We start from the raw sequence: 6,889 nt of genomic DNA, 5'->3' as shown, positions 1-6,889 counted from the left end.
GACTCTGAAAAACAAACAGGGTTCTAGAGGGGAGGGGGGTGGGAGGATGGGTTAGCCTGGTGGTGGGTATTGAGGAGGGCACATTCTGCATGGAGCACTGGGTGTTATGCACAAACAATGAATCATGGAACACTTCATCTAAAACTAATGATGTAATGTATGGGGATTAACATAAGAATAAAAAAAATTAAAAAAAAAAGAACACTGTTGTTTAAAATAATGCTAATTAAAACAAACACCTCATTTTATTTCAGCTTCCTCTTCATTTTCACTATAAGGCTTTATAACATAGTAATTGAGAGTGCTCTGAGATTGTCCGGCTTTGTTACTTCCTAATTCTGGGACCTTAGTCAAATTACTTGAGCTCTTTGTGCCCCTGGTTTCTTATATAGATAAAAAAGGAACAATAATATGATTTATTTCTTAGGGTTGTGCTTTATGAAATAATATATGTTAGGGGTTATAAAATTGACTGACACAAAAGTAATACCTAAATGAAATTTGGAACTCATTATTACTCCGAATTTATAAAAATGTTCAGTTATACATTGTTGCCATATTTGACAAAGGAAAAAAAAACACCTTTAGGAAGATAATTCTTTCATTCACTCAATAAGGATAAATTGAGAGCTTACTCTCTGAGAGCACAAGGGCAGTGTGCAAAGTGTTGGAGGAAGTATCAAACACTGTTTCTGACCTAAAGGAGGTCACTGGTGTGGGAAGACAAGTGAGCAGACAATATAGGATGGTCACTGCTAGGATAAGGTAAAACAGGGATGGGCAAACTCTTTTCTGAAAAGAGAGAGCTAGTATTTTTGGCTTTGTGGGTCACACAGTTTCTGTTGCAAGTGCTCAAGCAGCCATAGACCATTTGTAAACAAACGGGCATGGCTGTGTTCCCCTAAAATTTTATGGATACTGAGATTTAAATTTTGTATGATTTCCATGTATCTTCTTTTGATTTCTTTTTAAACCATTTAAAAATATAAAAAACATCCTTTGCCCAGGGACAATATAAAATAGGTAGTAGGTCAGATTTGGTCCGTAGGCCATAGTTGGGTGACCCCTGAGACAGAAGAAAGATTAAGGTTCTTGTGAAGAGTGATTGTAAGGGAAGACTTCCTGGAGAAAAATATGACTAGCTGAGATTTAAATATCAATTAGGGGATTATTCAAGTGAAAATGAGTGAAGGAATAACATTATAAGCAGAAAATAGCATGTGTAGCCTCCAGTAATAGTTGCTAAAACTGGGTACTTATTTTGTGTTATGCACTTTAGATAAATTTTGTAATTTACTCATCCCAATATGCATATAAGGTAGTCATTATTACATCTATTTTGCAGAGAAGAACACTGAGACTTAAAAAATTAAGTATCTTGCTATGGACATGTAGATAGTAAGGACCAAAGTGGTATACTGAAATCAGAGCTAAATGATTCCATGCATGAGCTCTTAAATATTATATTAGATGATCTCATTAGATTTTCGGCTATTTAGAAACTAACAAATACCATGGCCAAGGTATTGAATGGATTTGAGTTTGTAAAAAAAAAAGGGGGGGCAAGATCAATGATCTTTAATGAGTTTGGAGTTTATTCTGAGGGTGAAAAAAGAACTATTACAGGATTTTAAGCAACAAAACATCATAAGACCCGTGTTTTAGAAAAATGATTCTAGCAACATGGTGGAGAAAAACACCTTGCCAAGCAAGGCCTCCAATCAATCTGTTAAATTAAAAAAAAAAAAAAGGACAGCATATTAAAAGTGTTGAAACAGGATGCATGAAAGGCAGTTGGAAACTACCTCAAATCATCTAGGCAAGAGGTGATAAGGTCCAAATGTAGACAGTGACTGGGGGAAGGGGAGACTTCATGGTTCTCAAACTTAATTCCCTAGCATAATTACTGTGGTGCTTTTAAAAATTACACCTAATTAACCTCATCCTTGGAAATTCTGATTTAATAGACCTAGGTGGGTACTAAGCATCTGCATTTTGTAAAGCTTCCATGGATGACTCTATCAGCCAGCACAGAGAAGCAGGTACATAGGAACTAGAATGAGGATCACATAAATAATGGCACATTTACTAAGATAGGAATAAATGAAGGGGAAGAAGATAAGTTAACAGACTTACAGCTGAGTCACTGGTTGCATTCAAATGGTGACATATGACAAACACTAGATAGAGTGGCCCAGAGCTCTGAAAGAGAGCCCGACAGCTGACAGTGAGAGGGAAGTCAGTAATCATTCATAGAAAGAGGATGAAACACGTGTTCTTTGAGTTAAGTAATGTTATATGCTGAATTCAAGATCAGAATAGCTCAGAGGGTAATTGGACATTTGAACTTAATGCCTATTTGCTTCCTAGTATCTTTAAAATACTTCACATTTCAACTTTGGGTTTGTCCTTAATTAGGGTCAGCAAGGTTCTGCATGCCAGCATGGCGCCATCAAATTTCCAGAAAAGAGGCATTTTCTAAGACTGTCGTCAAACACGAAGTATCAGCTGAGTTGGCCAAGAGGAGACAATCAGCGGCAGCAATAACACTCAGTGCACACCCGCTAATCAGCAGCACCCTGGGGAAGGCAGTTGCCACAGTTGGTGAAACTTCTTGCAAGGCCGAAGCAGGAGCTGGTATGAAAGAGAATGGGCTGCACACTTAGTCAACACCTACAGCAGAGACAGGGCTGGACATTTCCACAGTTTGGACAGAAATGCTTGTTACTGAGTCAGATTAACAATAAGCTTTTGATAATTCCTCTGAGGAAGCATTATCGAATTGCATTTCCATACATTTTGGCTCAAGGACAATTATCTAGTAAATCAATGAGTGATGGTGGATAAAAGAGCCTTTATTATTTATTTATTTATTTAATTTCCCCCTCATTTGATTCACAAAAGAATTTGAGGTGGCTTACAATAAAATGCTTATAAGAATATTTTAAAATAAATTTTTAATTTGATTGTGGTAAAAATGTCCTCTCTGCTTTATCCTTCAGTTCTTCAGGAACAATCATTTTTCAATCTTTCCCATTTTTTTCCTCAGTATTTGTATATAATACACTTCTGTTGCTATTACTTGGCTTAATTTTTAATATATCATTAACTTCATCTTATATTTATTCTTCTATTCCCATTGATTCTCCTCTGCATCCTTTTTAAAAATAGTTATATCACAACATTTGGTTAAGTCAATAGGCCGTGCCTACCTCATGTTGATATGGATATTATTCATTGTGAAGCCAAGTAGCATATCATGATTGTTTCCTTTCTAACACAATCTTCTCTATCCTCCACATTCCCCAAATAAATAATTCTTTTTCATTTCATTTACTTTAAGTGTGTGTTGCTAATTCTTCCCAATAGCACCAATAAGTTCATATGGCTTTCCAAATACCGCCCTTTCTTTCCAGAGAATGTCCTCCAGACCTTTCCATTTATCCTCTACTCTGGACAGGTTTAATCTATTGCACTGATCTGGATCCCATAGTTTCCTCTTTGTGGATTATTGCCTTCTTTTTCTAGATGACATCCTTCACTAGTTTTCAGAGAAACAGTGCATGACAAAGTATATTTCTTAGTCTTACTTTTTTGAAGGTGTTTTTTGCCATTCCATGGAATTTAAAAATTCTGGTTATCATATTTTTAATTTCCAAGTGCTTTGTGTATGTGTGTGTCCCTGTATCATAGCATCTTTTTTGTGCCAGAAATGAGATAAATCTTATCATTTTGGTGATATTAATTGTAGTGATTTGCTAAAGTTTTCTTATTCCTTTCTTATCCCTGTGGAAATGCTGCAGTGTAAGCCCAGAAGGTAACAGGTGGTGGCTAGAGAGTGGGAAGGTTTAAATTGGCCTTATGGAAGGAGTACAGTTATTGGTAAAGCCGAGAGAACAGTTAGCTGAGACTGGGTTGAGGGCAAGGCAGTGTGACAACTGTGCATTGTTCCCTCTATTCTTTTCCCAGATGATTCTGTCTCCAGCCTTGGGTAGTTTCCTCACATTGATCTATAGTCCTACAGAATTCTGTGGGACCTTCTGTGGATTTCTCATGTTCTTTACCTGTGCAGTTCCCACTTTTCTGTCATTCTGCCCCACAGCTCTAGCTGCCTTAGTGTTTCCAGGCTTCAGTTCTGCCTCCTCAGCTCGGGGAATCAATAGGAGTCTGCCTCAGTTCACCCTTCAAGCACGGCCTCCCAGTAATTCAAAGCAGTAAGTTATAGCAATTGCAGGGCTCATCTCTTTTGTTTCCCACCCCTTGGAGATCACTAGCCTTTGTTGTCTGGTGTAAACATACATATTGTCTGTTGTTTGTTTCAAATGGGGGGAAATCTGGTCCCTGTTACTCCATCTTGACTGAGAGTAGAGGTCGCTTGAGAATATTGAATTGCACAGTATTTTGAAAATTGAAAACAGAACAATATTATTAGGTGACTGCTTAAGAATCAGAGGACATTCTGCTGAGAGTGCTCAAAGGAGTCTTGAAACATGGCCTGATTTTCATCCACAATGTATAGAGAAGCGAGTCCTATTTGTTCAATGTAAAAGTGAGCACAAGTAATGTAACAGTGAGCATCTGGATTATGTTGCTTGAGCCTGAGTGCACAATTTGAGAAGTGGTTTTATTTTGGATGGTATATGTAATTTAAGTCTACTAGATGTAGAAAAGATATAGAGAAGGTGGTTAACTGAATTCTAATCAGAATTCTTAAAGAAATATCATCTATCTATAGATCTATCGATCTATCATCTATCTATTTATCATCATCATCACCATCATCACCACCTATCTAATCTATGTATCAGCTACCTGACCTATATTTTTGGTAAATGAGTTGGGATATTTCCCCCTTCTGTTCTTTATAAAATATTACAGTGCCTATGTTCTACACACAGAAAAATAATTTGTATGTCAAATTTAACCAATTCTTCTTTTATAACTTAGTTTTTGCTACTTTAGTTAAGGAAAGCTTCCTATTTTATGTGCATAAAATTAATCTCATATTTTTTCAATTATTAAAAATTTCTTTGGCTAACTGAAAATAATAAAAAAAAATTTCTTATATTTAGGTTTTTAATCCAGCTGGAGATTATTTCTCTCTATAGCGTGAGGTAATGCTGTGATTTCACTGTTTTTTCTGTAGAAAAAGCCAATTGGGTCAATGCTTTTAATGGAATATAGTCTATTCTTAATTAATTTGAAATGTCCCATTTATCTTAGAGCAGGTTTTGCAAGAGTTTTGTCTCTTTCCGGGTTCTCCATTCTCTTCTATTGATTTACCTACTTACCCCTGTGCCAAAAATGCAGTTTTAATGCTTGTATTTTGTAACATATCTTGATATACGGTAAGTTCCTTTTCCACATTCCTTTCAGAACTTTCTTACTTTGTGTGAATTTTAGAATGATTTTGTCAAGTTCCCTCAGAATTATTCTTTGAATATCTATCAAAATGGCACTGAATTTATGAATTAATTTGAGTGAACGGACATCTTTACAGTATTGAATCTTAACATTCATGAAAAATGTCTTTCAAGTTACTTAGATCTTTTTATATTACTTAATAAAATTTTGTAACTTTCTTTATAATGTTATTATTAGTTTATAGTTTTATTGCTAGTGAGTACATGATCTTTATTTCTATTACATTTTCTATGTGGCTATTGCTGGTATATAGGAGAGGTATGCTTTCATATACTGATCTATGTTCAAAAATCATGCTGAACTCTCTTAATATTATGCCATAGTTTGTTTATGACTTTACCAGCATTTACTATGTAGAAATATATGTACATAACCTGCAAATAATGGTGATCTCATCTTTCCTTTCCCAGTCTTTTGTCACTTATCTCTTTATCCAGTTTTTATTGCATCAGTGAGGTCTGTCAATATACTATGGCCTTGCATCAGTGTTAGTAGATATTTTTGTCTTATTTCTCATTTTAAGGAAACTGCTTCTAAAATTTCACCAATAGGAATGATAATGTCTATATGTTTTTCAAGTTGTAGAAATGCTCTCTTCTCCTAGTTTGTTAAGTGTAGTAGACCTGTCCTGTCTATTTCCTTGGGTCTTACAATTTCTAGTCACATTAGCAATACATCAAACTTCCAGCATATACTCCCTTTGTTCAAGGACTTTCTCTCTTTTTCCAGTGTTTTTGGCAAATCAGGAGCACTAGACATTGACAACATCTGGAGGCAACCTTCTACCAATGACTGATAGGAATTGATAAATAATTATCCAGATCTCTTGCCCCATAAGTAGGCTGACTTTGAGATGGGTGTTCTGTCACACCTCCCAGAATTTCGTTGTGAAATGCAGTTCAAGCTGCCCACAGCAGTAACTTTTTTGATTATACATAATTTTTTTAAAGATTTTATTTATTTATTTGAGAGAGAGAATGAGATAGAGAGAGAGCATGAGAGGGGGAGGGTCAGAAGGAGAAGCAGACTCCCTGCTGAGCAGGGAGCCTGATGCGGGACTCGATCCCGGGACTCCAGGATCATGACCTGAGCCGAAGGCAGTCGCTTAACCAACTGAGCCACCCAGGTGCCCTTGATTATACATAATTTATTGGCTTGCTTCATTTTCTGTCACACTTCTCCATTCCTCTACTGGTGTTTTCTGAGATCCTCTACTAAACAAAAGATTTCTACTTAAATATTTGGCTCAGGGTTCTTCAAAGGGAATCTAAACTAAGATGCAGTAAATATCTTTATATGACTTTCTAAGAAATAAAAGGGATTTGAGTTTTAGTAAATACTCCTTCTGATTTTAATGAGATGATAATGTCAATATGCTGAATTATTTTGATATATTTTTGTCTTAAATCTCCTTTTAGAGACTAGAATTTCTTTTTTTATAGTAAGATTTATTGAAGTTCAATTT

This window comes from Leptonychotes weddellii, chromosome 4 (genome assembly GCF_054177405.1).
Source record: "Leptonychotes weddellii isolate Sample4059 chromosome 4, ASM5417740v2, whole genome shotgun sequence".
Lineage (NCBI taxonomy): Eukaryota > Metazoa > Chordata > Mammalia > Carnivora > Phocidae > Leptonychotes > Leptonychotes weddellii.
Note: the sequence above shows the minus strand (reverse complement) of the source record.